The following is a 12,913-nucleotide window of genomic DNA, read 5'->3' on the forward strand; positions in this document are numbered from 1 at the left end:
TTACCTAATAACAACGGCAACGAAGCCTCAGCGACGAAAAACCGAACAAAAACAAACGTAAACAAACCGGAAACAGCGAGACGTCACCAGTAATGACGGATCGCACGGAACACCGGCAAGCACGTGGAACAGTCAAAAAACGGCCGAAAAAGGCACAAAAAACGAATGACAGTACAAAAAGAAAACAACACAGGGCAGATGGGTAAACACACAACTGAATGTGTGAAAAAAATTTGACTAAAACGTCAAATAAATGGACCTAACAGCGAAACGAAATAGACACAATGCAATTGCCGTCCGAGCTGTGTAGCGCCTAAAGGAAAGAGGAAGGGAGACCACTCTATGTTACTCTCGTCGAGTACGAGATGAGGTACGGTAGGGAGACGGGATTCTCAAATCTTATGTTTGTTGGGGCTACAAAGATGGGTGTAGGTAGCGTATTTGCATACTAAAGTTATGGTAACGTATTACTGAAATGAAATAGGTGTTTGGGGGGACAATATAGGTAGTTTTTTTTTTCTTTTTCTTTTTCCTTAGTTGACGTTTCCTTATTAAGGCATGTTTGTCTTTGTGCAAAATTTTGGAATTTTGTTTTTTTTTCTTGGATTACCTCCTTTATTAAGAGATGTTTGATTTTGTGAACTTAAGGTTTTTCTTTCCTTAAATTACCTCCCCTTGATAGGTTCTTTAAAATTTAGTTTGGTTTTTTCCATCCTATTTTTTTTATTCTTGTTCAAGTTCGTGAACTGGATAGATAGGTTCTTTAAAATTTAGTTTGGTTTTTTCCATTCTATTTTTATTCTAGTTCGAGTTCGAGTTCGTGAACAGGATAGATAGGTTCTTTAAAAATTTTTTTTTTTTTTTTCATTCTATTTTTATTCTAGTTCGAGTTCGTGAACTGGATACTTCCAAATTCGAAATTTGTGCATCTTACTTTTGGCTTTAAAATGTTTCAACTTTTGTTAGGAACTTTTTGGGTTTTTTTTTTTCCAAATTATCTCCCTTGGATCAGTTTTACGGCTACAGGTCGCAGCCTGTCTAGGTGGTTGGGGGGTATGTAACGAAGCTGCGGTGCGCTTCGTTGCTATATTTTTCCGGAAATTATTTAACCGGTTCTTTGGCTGGCGGGAATTTGCTGTGCACACGAGAAATCTCGGGACTGCGCAGCCGAGGCTTTCAGTTTTTCTACCGGGCCTTTGAAGACGGTGAGGGTTGTGTTTTTGAGTTAACTATGTAATTTTTAGCTCACCTGGCCCGAAGGGCCGGTGAGCTTATTTGTCATGGCGAGGGCGGGGCGTCCGTCGTCCGTCCGTCCGTCCATCCCGTCCGTCAACATTTCCTTTAAATCGCTACTAGTCATAGAGTTCTGCATGGATTGTAACCAAATTTGGGCCACAAACACTCCTTGGGGGAAGGGGGAACAGAAACTTGTATAAATTTTGGCTCTGTCCCCCCCCGGGGCATGGAGGGGCGGGGGCCCAATAGGGGAAATAGAGGTAAATCCTTTAAATCGCTACTTGTCCTAGAGTTCTGCATGGATTGTAACCAAATTTGACCACAAAACATCCTTGGGGGAGGGGGAACAGAACTTGTATAAATTTTGGCTCTGGTCCCCCAGGGGCAGGAGGGGTGGGGCCCAATAGGGGTAATAGAGGTAAATCCTTTAAATCGCTACTTGTCATAGAGTTCTGCATGGATTGTAACCAAATTTGACCACAAACATCCTTGGGGGAGGGGGAACAGAACTTGTATAAATTTTGGCTCTGGTCCCCCAGGGGCAGGAGGGATGGGGCCCAATAGGGGTAATAGAGGTAAATCCTTTAAAATCGCTACTTGTCCTAGAGTTCTGCATGGATTGTAACCAAAATTAGCCACAAACATCCTTGGGGGAAGGGGAACAGAACTTGTATAAATTTTGGCTCTGATCCCCCGGGGCCCCAGGGGGGCAGGAGGGGCGGAGCCCCTTAGGGGAAATAGAGGTAAATCCTTTAAATCTCTACAAGTCATAGAGTTCTGAATGGAATGTAACCAAATTTGCCACAAACATCCTTGGGGGAAGGGGAACAGAACTTTTATGAATTTTGGCTCTGATCCCCCGGGTCAGGAGGGGCGGGGCCCAATAGGGGAAATAGAGGTAAATCCTTTAAATCGCTACTAGTCATAGAGTTCTGAATGGAACTGGGGAAACAGAACTTGTATAAAATTTTGGCTCTGGTCCCCGGGGGGGCAGGAGGGGCGGGGCCCAATAGGGGAAATAGAGGTAAATCCTTTAAATCGCTACTAGTCATAGAGTTCTGAATGGAATGTAACCAAATATTGGTCACAAACATCCTTGGGGTAAGGGGAACAGAACTTTTATGATAATTTGGCTCTGATCCCCCGGGTCAGGAGGGCGGGCCCAATAGGGGAAATAGAGGTAAATCCTTTAAATCGCTACTTGTCGTAGAGTTCTGAATGGAATGTAACTGAAAATTGGCCACAAACATCCTTGGGGAAGGGGAACAGAAACTTGTATAAACTTTTGGCTCTGACCCCCCGGGGGCAGGAGGGTCGGGGCCAATAGGGGTAATAAAGGTTAAAATCACTTAAAATCGCTTCTTGTCGTAGAGCTCTGAATGGAATGTAACCAAATTTGTCCACACAAACATCCTTTGGGGAAGGGGAACAGTAATTTGTTTAAATTTTGGCTCTGGTGCCCCGGGGGCAGGACGGGTGGGGGCCCAATAGGGGTAATAGAAGGTAAATCCTATAAATCACTTCTTGTCACTAGAGTTTTGCTTGGATTGTGACAAATTTGGCCATAAACATCCTTGGGGGAAGGGGAACAGAACTTGTATAATTTATGGCTCTGAGAACCCCTGGGGGCGGGAGGGGTGGCGGCCCAATAGGGGATTTAGAGGGTTAATATTAAAATTCCTTCAGAAAAGAAACAATGAACTGTAAGTCAGTAACAATACTTGGCATTACAAACCAGCGTGAGCGATACAGGCCCCTCTGGGCGCCTCTTGTTAAATATTTTTGTCGCCCCCATCCTTTCCCTAATTTGACTGTTATCGTATAGTATGGAAATGCATCAAAACATTACTGTGTGTGTATTTTTCGCTGTCAGAGTCGATATTTTTGCTATATTTTTGAGGTTGAAATACTTGTGAAAATTGTGCAATTTGTCGGAGCTGGGCATGTCCTCCTCGATTTTAAGACGGGTTCTCGATAGTAAGTAAATACGTCTTCACTACTTTTGTTTGAGCAGCCAGTTGTTAGCGCTAGATAAGAGGGGGAGCGCCTCCTGTGTTGTGGTTCGGGATTTAACCCGTTAAGGAGATATTTAGAGAATCTTCGCTGCGAGAAAACGGTGTGTGTTTGTGAAATAGGAGGTTAAACAATCGATAATCGACGGGCCCCTGTGTGTAGCCGCCACTGTGCCACCGGTATGTTTCTTTATTTAATTGATGGGTAGGACGTTTAATTCTGAAACGCCGAAAAACGTTTTTAGAATATTGAGCAGCAAAATTTGTTCCCATTTCACGGGCCACAGTACTTCCCAATGTGCAACGCCTGTGTATTTTCTTGTTGTCCACCTTTACACATGTTAAATATTAATAAACTGTTAAATGAATTAAGATGTCGTCCATTGTCCATACTCACTAGTTAACCATTGAATATTGTTATGCAAGACATAGGAATCTGCAAGCTAACGCAGCAGTCGATAACCCAGAGCAAAAACAAATTAATTGTATCATTCTTACTCTACACTAAAGACTACGGTCGTAGCGAAACAAGTCTTTACAAATTGACATACCCCTGTCGCCCCTTTAGTACCACTCTCATGGAAAGGGCCATTTTTAAAATAGAATAGTAGAAAAGGATGTGATTAATACCTACAATGTAGCTTGAATATATACATATCGTATGAGGTCAGTCTCAAAAAAAGTTGCCAAATTGCTGTCATTCTCTTACATTATCTTGTTAGAGATATCTTAACAGGAAAGGTTATGTTTGAGGCTTAAAACTGACTTTATGGAGCAAAGAAAGTAAATTTTAATGCACTTTGTTCTGAAAATGAGAATTATGTTGATTTTTTTTTCGATTCAAAATAGGTCAACCACAGGAAATAGGCTTGACAGAGGAGAAATGACCCAAATCCATACTTAAATAAAATGTCATCTAAGTTTGGTATAATGTTAAGTTAGTATTTGTTTTTGTAGGTAATCATCAAATATTTAAAAGTTTTAATAGGTTTTGTCAAAAAAAATAAATGCTGGGTTTTGTCTCGGGCAATAGTAGATTACTACATATACAAGTGTACATTGTAGCTACCAGACATCCACAGGTGAGAATCACAGGTAGCAATTGGTACTGCCCAATACCTGTTTGGAGATTTTGGTGTCAATCACCTATCTGGATGTAGTGCACTACTAGTTTACCTGTAATTTAAATGTAGTGCACTCCTTAAAATCCTAGTTCAAAAGTAGTGCAAGAAACTTATTTTGAAAACCACTTGCCCGAATTTAAGATTTCAGTCTAATTTTTACCCAAAACAGGGAAAATAACATTAAAACCGGGCAAGTTTACACCAATTTTCACTTGCCCAGGAGCATATTTTACTGGTCTCGGGCCATCGGACATGGGATATTTCTTGCCCTGACTGTGCACTAGGTGTAAAAGTTAGCTTACACTGAACTGTATAGTATAATTAGTGTTTATCATATAATAACTCCGATCCGAAACATTTTCGTAAAGAACAATGCTGGTAGAATGAAACTGCAGTTCATCAAGATCATTTTGATATAGGACTTACGCCTATGACATGTTAATATTACCCATCGTGTTCATTAGATCTCAGCACAAAGTTTCCCTGTTTGTGATTTTTACTGATTTTCAAGACCTCCACTACTGTACCTTTAATCATCAAGCTTGGTAGACCTCTGTTTTATGGCTTACTCCAAGGGACGCAAACATCACACTCCAAATTGTATGTAACCTCTGGCTTAGTATTCGGAATCAGTTGGAAAATCATGGATCATTGGTTGAGACCAACTTACAATGTACAAATTATCAATTATGTAATCGTTTGCACAACAGCGCTTCTGAGCTACACTTTTTGGCTTCTATCCTCGTTGAAGAGTCCTTAATTATAAAACATAAGTGACCTTACTTTATTTTCACAAGAACTATTATTATCATTTACAATTGTAATTGGTAACCCAAAGGTTTTTGAAAAATTGAATAAAATAAAAATTGTAATTTGAGAGGAGCCAAAAAATTCTTTGAGTAGGAGCTTTTGAGCGGGTTGTTCGTAAATCACACACAAACAATATTTTAATTTTGGCCCAATTCATTATGCTGCATTTAATTTATAATTTAATACAATGCTTATTATTTTGTTGTACATTATAACAATATAAGTGTCTTGAAATGTAATTTAGACTAGATTCACTTGTAATATATTCAGTTTAGAACACATGATCAAATATGAGTTAATTATCTCCACTCTTATAATCAATAATTAGCTTTTAATTTATTTAAAATTTATAATCATACCAACAGTACGCTGTCGCAGATGAAACATTTTAGGTTAAATTAGATATTCAATACAGCTGCCTATGGTCATCTTGGAAGTTTGATTTCAACTTGTGAATACTGTAAGGATTGATAGTGGGTATGTAGATCTGTATGGATCTCGTTTTGATTTTTTCAGTTGCCCATGATTACAACCGTTGCACTGCCTTAATTTTTTTATTTTGTTTTTCAGTTGCCTGTGGTTATTACATTGCCTTGTTACCGGGCGATGGCGCACCCCGTTGTCTCAAGGATGGCATGTTTACATCATACTCTGAGTCTGTATCTCTCTCAATTTATCGCCCTTGGTAACATCACTCTGGGAAACTCCAATACCAATTTACTAGAAGGAGGAGTCAATATGTTTCAATCTGATTTGAGAATTTTTTTTCGTCTTTGTCATCTTTTGAATTATTGTGAGACAAAAAAGCACCTGAGATTTCAGCTGGATCAGCTCTGTAGTCCTTGGAATACATCAATTTCCATTTGAGGGAAAGAAACGCTAATCAAGAATTATCGGAAAACATTAAAATACTACATTCTTCATTCAAAACAATTTCTCAGGTATGGAATACTTCAAGAGTAGTTCATGGTACACCCAGTGAACCAACAGCCATTGCTACATGTGTACAACTTTCCAACACTGGAATCGGTCGACCATCTGTTATAATTGACATGGAAAAGATTCTCATTTTTTATTAGCTCACCTGGCCCAAAGGGCCGGTGAGCTTATGTCATGGCGCGGCGTCCGTCGTCCGTCGTCCGTCGTCCGTCCGTCCGTCCGTCCGTCCGTCCGTCCGTCCGTCTGTCCGTCAATATTTCCTTTAAATCGCTACTAGTCATAGAGTTCTGCATGGATTGTAACCAAATTTGGCCACAAACATCCTTGGGGGAGGGGGAACAGAACTTGTATAAATTTTGGCTCTAACCCCCCGGGGGCAGGAGGGGCGGGGCCCAATAGGGGAAATAGAGGTAAATCCTTTAAATCGCTACTTGTCATAGAGTTCTACATGGATTGTTACCAAATTTGGCCACAAACATCCTTGGGGGAAGGGGAACAGAACTTGTATAAATGTTTGCTCTGACACCCCGGGGGCAGGAGGGGCGGGGCCCAATAGGGGAAATATAGGTAAATCCTTTAAATCGCTACTTGTCATAGAGTTTTGAATGGAATGTAACAAAATTTGGCCACAAACATCCTTGGGGGAAGGGGAACAGAACTTGTATAAATTTTGGCTCTGACCCCCCGGGGGCAGGAGGGGCGGGGCCCAATAGGGGAAATAGAGGTAAATCCTTTAAATCGCTACTAGTTATAGAGTTCTACATGGATTGTAACCTAAATTTTGCCACAAACATCCTTGGGGGAAGGGGAACAGAACTTGTATAAATTTTGGCTCTGACCCCCCCGGGGGCAGGAGGGGCGGGGCCCAATAGGGGAAATAGAGGTAAATCCTTTAAATCACTACTTGTCATAGAGTTCTACATGGATTGTAACCAAATTTGGCCACAAACATCCTTGGGGGAAGGGGAACAGAACTTGTATAAATTTTGGCTCTGACCCCCCAGGGGCAGGAGGGGGGGGGCCCAATAGGGGAAATAGAGGTAAATCCTTTAAATCGCTACTAGTCATAGAGTTCTACATGGATTGTAACTAAATTTTGCCACAAACATCCTTGGGGGAAGGGGAACAGAACTTGTAAAAATTTTGGCTCTGACCCCCCGGGGGCAGGAGGGGCGGGGCCCAATAGGGGAAATAGAGGTAAATCCTTTAAATCGCTACTTGTCATAGAGTTCTACATGGATTGTAACCAAATTTGGCCACAAACATCCTTGGGGGAAGGGGAACAGAACTTGTATAAATATTTGCTCTGACACCCGGGGGCAGGAGGGGCGGGGCCCAATAGGGGAAATATAGGTAAATCCTTTAAATCGCTACTTGTCATAGAGTTCTGAATGGAATGTAACAAATTTGGCCACAAACATCCTTGGGGGAAGAGGAACAGAACTTGTATAAATTTTGGCTCTGACCCCCGGGGGCAGGAGGGGGGGGCCCAATAGGGGAAATAGAGGTAAATCCTTTAAATCGCTACTAGTCATAGAGTTCTACATGGATTGTAACTAAATTTGGCCACAAACATCCTTGGGGGAAGGGGAACAGAACTTGTATAAATTTTGGCTCTGGCCCCCGGGGGCTGGAGGGGTGGGGCCAATAGGGGAAATAGAGGTAAATCCTTTAATTCGCTACTAGTCATAGAGTTCTGCATGGAATGTAACCAAATTTGGCCAGAAATATCCTTGGGAGAATAAGAACTGAGTTTGTATAAATTTTGGCTCTGGTCCCCGGGGCAGGAGGGGCGGGGCCCAATAGGGGAATTATAGGTAAATTCTATAAATTGCTACTTAATTGTCCTAGAGTTTTGTATGGATTGTAACTAAATTTGGCCACAAACATCCTTGGAGGTAGGAGAACAGAACTTGTATAAATTTTGGCTCTGACCCTCAGGGGGCAGGAGGGGCGGGGCCCAATAGGGGAAATAGAGGTAAATTCTATCAATCGCTACTTGTCCTAGAGTTCTGCATGGATTGTAACCAAATTTGGCCACAAACATCCTTGGGGGAAGAGGAACAGAAGTTGTATAAATTTTGGCTATGATCCCCTGGGGGTAGGAGAGGTGGGGCCCAATAGGGGAAAGGTAAATCCTTTAAATCGCTACTTCTCATAGAGTTCTGCATGGATTGTAACCAAATTTGGCCAGAAACATCCTTTGTGGAAGGGGAACAGAACTTGTATAAATTTTGGCTCTGACCTCCAGGGGGCAGGAGGGGTGGGGCCCAATAGGGGATTTAGAGGTTAATATTAAAATTCCTTCAGAAAAGAAACAATGAACCTGTATTCAGAAAATTATTTGGCATTACAAACCAGGTGAGCGATACAGGCCCTCTGGGCCTCTTGTTTTCAATTGGATTCAAAAAAAAAGATATAGCAAGATGCTTTATGATAGACAGAACAACACTTTGGAGGAAACTAAAAGAAATGAACATTGGTTTGTTAAGATTTACAGATATTAGTGATGAAGACCTGTCAAATGAAATGTGTAGTATTTATCAAAATCACCCACATTGCGGTTTATCAATGATGCAGGGACATTTACGTGCAAAAGGAATTTCAGTTCCGAAAAGGCTTGTTCAGAAAATACTGCGCGAGATGGACCCTGCCAGCTCTGTTCTGAGGTGGGGATTGATGGCTCGGAGAAGGAAGTATAGTGTACCAGGTCCAAAGAGCCTCTGGCACATAGATGGCCACGTTGCCTTGATCCGTTGGCGAATGGTTACCCATGGAGGAATCGATGGATTCAGTAGATTAATAGTTTTCTTGTGCTGTTCAGGAAATAATCGGGCGGATAATGTGCTTAATTTGTTTATAGAAGCTACTGACAAGTATGGACTCCCATCAAGGGTTCGAGGAGATCATGGAAGCGAAAATGTGCTTGTTAAGCAGTTCATGGAAAATAGTAGAGGAAACAACAGGGGTAGTTTTATTGGTGGCAGGTCAGTACACAACAGTAGAATAGAGAGGTTATGGAGGGATGTATATTATGGAATTGTACAAACCTATTATAGCCTTTTCTATTACATGGAGAGCATTTCTGTTTTAGATGTAAACAACGAGGTAGATTTTTTTGCCTCCAATTTGTTTATTTACCGCGCATCAATGCTGGACTATGTGAATTTACAGAAGCATATAACCACCACGGACTAAGAACAGAACGAGGATGGACTCCTAAAAGAATATGGGTGAATGGAATGATTGACATCGAGAGACAAAACAGCTTAGCTGTAAGTGATGTGTTGAATTCTCAAAGTATCCAGACATTTGGAATAGATCCAGATGAAATTTATGTTGCTGGAGATGATGCAAATGAGATTAACATCCCTGAAATTGACCTGCAGGTTCAGTCCGATGAGCAGAAGGAGCATCTTATTGCAATGTTAAGGGAACACTGTGATGACCCCTTGTCAAACTGTGAAGATTTTGGAATTAATATTTATTTGTTAGCAAGGAATATTGTTCAGGACTTTCTCTTAACTGTGTGAAGAATACATGATGTATATTTCATTAGACTTGAGACGCAGGTCGAGGTCACAGAAGCTGAAATGTTACCAAGATTCTTCACGATAAAAGAAGAACCCTCCAATATTGATCTATATACTTGGTTGGCTATTGCAGCTTGGTCTGTGGATGACGCCTCGTAAAGGTCAAGTTCATAGCTGAAAAGGTCAAGGTCAAAGAAGCTGTAATGTTTGTACGTAAAATGTAACAAAATTGTGTATACACAATAACAACAAAACTAGTACTGTCTACAGAATCTTCCTCATATCTGGTAAAATGATGTACCATGGTCCTCTAAAAATATTAATGATCAGTAGTTAGGCAAAAAAATATGTATGTTTCAGGTCACACGGCAGGGAAAGGATAGGGTGGGTAGGTAGGTAGGGACTTTTTAGGTCATCTGACCCGAAGGGTCAGGATGACCTATTGTCATCATGCACCGTCCGTCGTCGTGCGCCGTGCCGTGCGCCGTGCGCCGTGCGTAAACTTTTTATTCAAACGACTTCTTCTCAATAACCGGAAGGCCCAGGGTACTCATATTTGGCCTGTAGGTTGCTGGGATGGAGGGCTACCAAGTTTGTTCAAATGAATGACCTTGACCTTCATTCAAGGTCACAGGGGTCAAAAAGGCTAAAATCTTTAAACAACTTCTTCTCAAGAACCAGAAGGCCCAGGGTACTGATATTTGCCCTGTAGGATGCTGGGATGAAGGGCTACCAAGTTTGTTCAAATAAATGACCTTGACCTTCATTCAAGGTCACAGGGGTCAAATAGGCTAAAATCCTTTAAACAACTTCTTGTGAAGAACTAAGAGGCCTAGTGACCTGATATTTGGCCTGTGGGATGCTGGGATGAAGGGCTACCAAGTTTGTTCAAATAAATGACCTTGACCTTCATTCAAGGTCACGAGGGTCAAAAAGGCTAAAATCTTTAAACAACTTCTTGTGAAGAACCAAAGGCCAGGGACTGATATTAGGCCTGTGGATGCTGGGATGAAGGGCTACCAAGTTTGTTCAAATAAATGACCTTGACCTTCATTCAAGGTCACAAGGGTCAAAAAGGCTAAAATCTTTAAACAACTTCTTCTCAAGAACCAGAAGGCCCAGGGTACTGATATTTGGCCTGTAGGATGCTGGGATGAAGGGCTACCAAGTTTGTTCAAATAAATGACCTTGACCTTCATTCAAGGTCACAGGGGTCAAATAGGCTAAAATCCTTTAAACAACTTCTTGTGAATAACTAAGAGGCCTAGAGACCTGATATTAGGCCTTTGGCATGCTGGGATGAAGGGCTACCAAGTTTGTTCAAATAAATGACCTTGACATTCATTCAAGGTCACGAGGGTCAAAAAGGCTAAAATCTTTAAACAACTTCTTCTCAAGAACCAGAAGGCCCAGGGTACTGATATTTGGCCTGTAGGATGCTGGGATGAAGGGCTACCAAGTTTGTTCAAATAAATGACCTTGACCTTCATTCAAGGTCACAGGGGTCAAATAGGCTAAAATCCTTAAAAAACAACTTCTTGTGAATAACTAAGAGGCCTAGAGACCTGATATTAGGCCTTTGGCATGCTGGGATGAAGGGCTACCAAGTTTGTTCAAATAAATGACCTTGACCTTCATTCAAGGTCACGAGGGTCAAAAAGGCTAAAATCTTTAAACAACTTCTTCTCAAGAAGCAGAAGGCCCAGGGTACTGATATTTGGCCTGTAGGATGCTGGGATGAATGGGCTACCAAGTTTGTTCAAATAAATGACCTTGACCTTCATTCAAGGTCACAGGGGTCAAATAGGCTAAAATCCTTTAAACAACTTCTTGTGAATAACTAAGAGGCCTAGAGACCTGATATTAGGCCTGTGGCATGCTGGGATGAAGGGCTACCAAGTTTGTTCAAATAAATGACCATTGACCTTCATTCAAGGTCACGAGGGTCAAAAGGCTAAAATCTTTAAACAACTTCTTCTCAAGAACCAGAAGGCCCAGGGTACTGATATTGGGCCTGTGACATGCTTGGATGAAGGGCTACCAAGTTTGTTCAAATGAATGACCTTAACCTTCATTCAAGGTCACGGGGGTCAAAAAGGCTAAAATATTTAAATGACTTTTTCTCAAGAACCAGAAGGCCCAGGGTACTGATATTTGGCCTGTAGGATGCTGGGATGAAGGGCTACCAAGTTTGTTCAAATAAATGACCTTGACCTTCATTCAAGGTCACAGGGGTCAAATAGGCTAAAATCTTTAAACAAATTCTTGTGAATAACGAAGAGGCCTAGAGACCTGATATTAGGCCTGTGGCATGCTGGGATGAAGGGCTACCAAGTTTGTTCAAATAAATGACCTTGACCTTCATTCAAGGTCACACGAGGGTCAAATAGGCTAAAATCTTTTAAACGACTTCTTCTCAAGAACCAGAAGGCCCAGGGTACTGATATTGGGCCTGTGACATGCTTGGATGAAGGGCTACCAAGTTTGTTCAAATGAATGACCTTAACCTTCATTCAAGGTCACGGGGGTCAAAAAGGCTAAAATATTTAAATGACTTCTTCTCAAGAACCAGAAGGCCCAGGGTACTGATATTTGGCCTGTAGGATGCTGGGATGAAGGGCTACCAAGTTTGTTTCAAATAAATGACCTTGACCTTCATTCAAGGTCACAGGGGTCAAATAGGCTAAAATCATTTAAACAAATTCTTGTGAATAACGAAGAGGCCTAGAGACCTGATATTAGGCCTGTGGCATGCTGGGATAAAGGGCTACCAAGTTTGTTCAAATGAATGACCTTGACCTTCATTCAAGGTCACAGGGGTCAAATAGGCTAAAATCTTTAAATGACTTCTTCTTAAGAACCAGAAGGCCCAGGGTACTGATATTGGGCATGTAGCATGCTTGGATGAAGGGCTATCAAGTTTATTCAAATGAATGACCTTGATCTTCATTTAAGGTCAAGGGCGGCAAATAGACTAAAATCTTTAAATGACGTCTTCTCAAGAACCAGAAGGCCCAGGGTACTGATATTGAGCATGTGGCATGCTGGTAGCATGCTGGGATGAAGGGCTACCAAGTTTGTTCAAATGAATTACCTTGACCTTCAATCAAGGTCGCAGAGGTCAAATAGGCTAAAATCTTTAAACGACTATGTTGTATTGTACTAATAGTCAGATGACCGTTAAGGCCCATGGGCCTCTTGTTTTTTTTAATTTTGTTTTCCAATTTTCCATCCATTATTACCTTCTGACTTCATAAGA

The 12,913-nt window shown here is 41.4% G+C and overlaps 1 pseudogene; it reads left to right on the forward strand.

Moving 5' to 3' along the window:
* The first annotated feature begins 365 nt into the window (after positions 1-365).
* Positions 366-10,465, forward strand: LOC138326545 (uncharacterized; annotated as a pseudogene).
* Positions 10,466-12,913: the final 2,448 nt, after the last annotated feature.

Source organism: Argopecten irradians, chromosome 6, assembly GCF_041381155.1.
Source record: "Argopecten irradians isolate NY chromosome 6, Ai_NY, whole genome shotgun sequence".
NCBI lineage: Eukaryota > Metazoa > Mollusca > Bivalvia > Pectinida > Pectinidae > Argopecten > Argopecten irradians.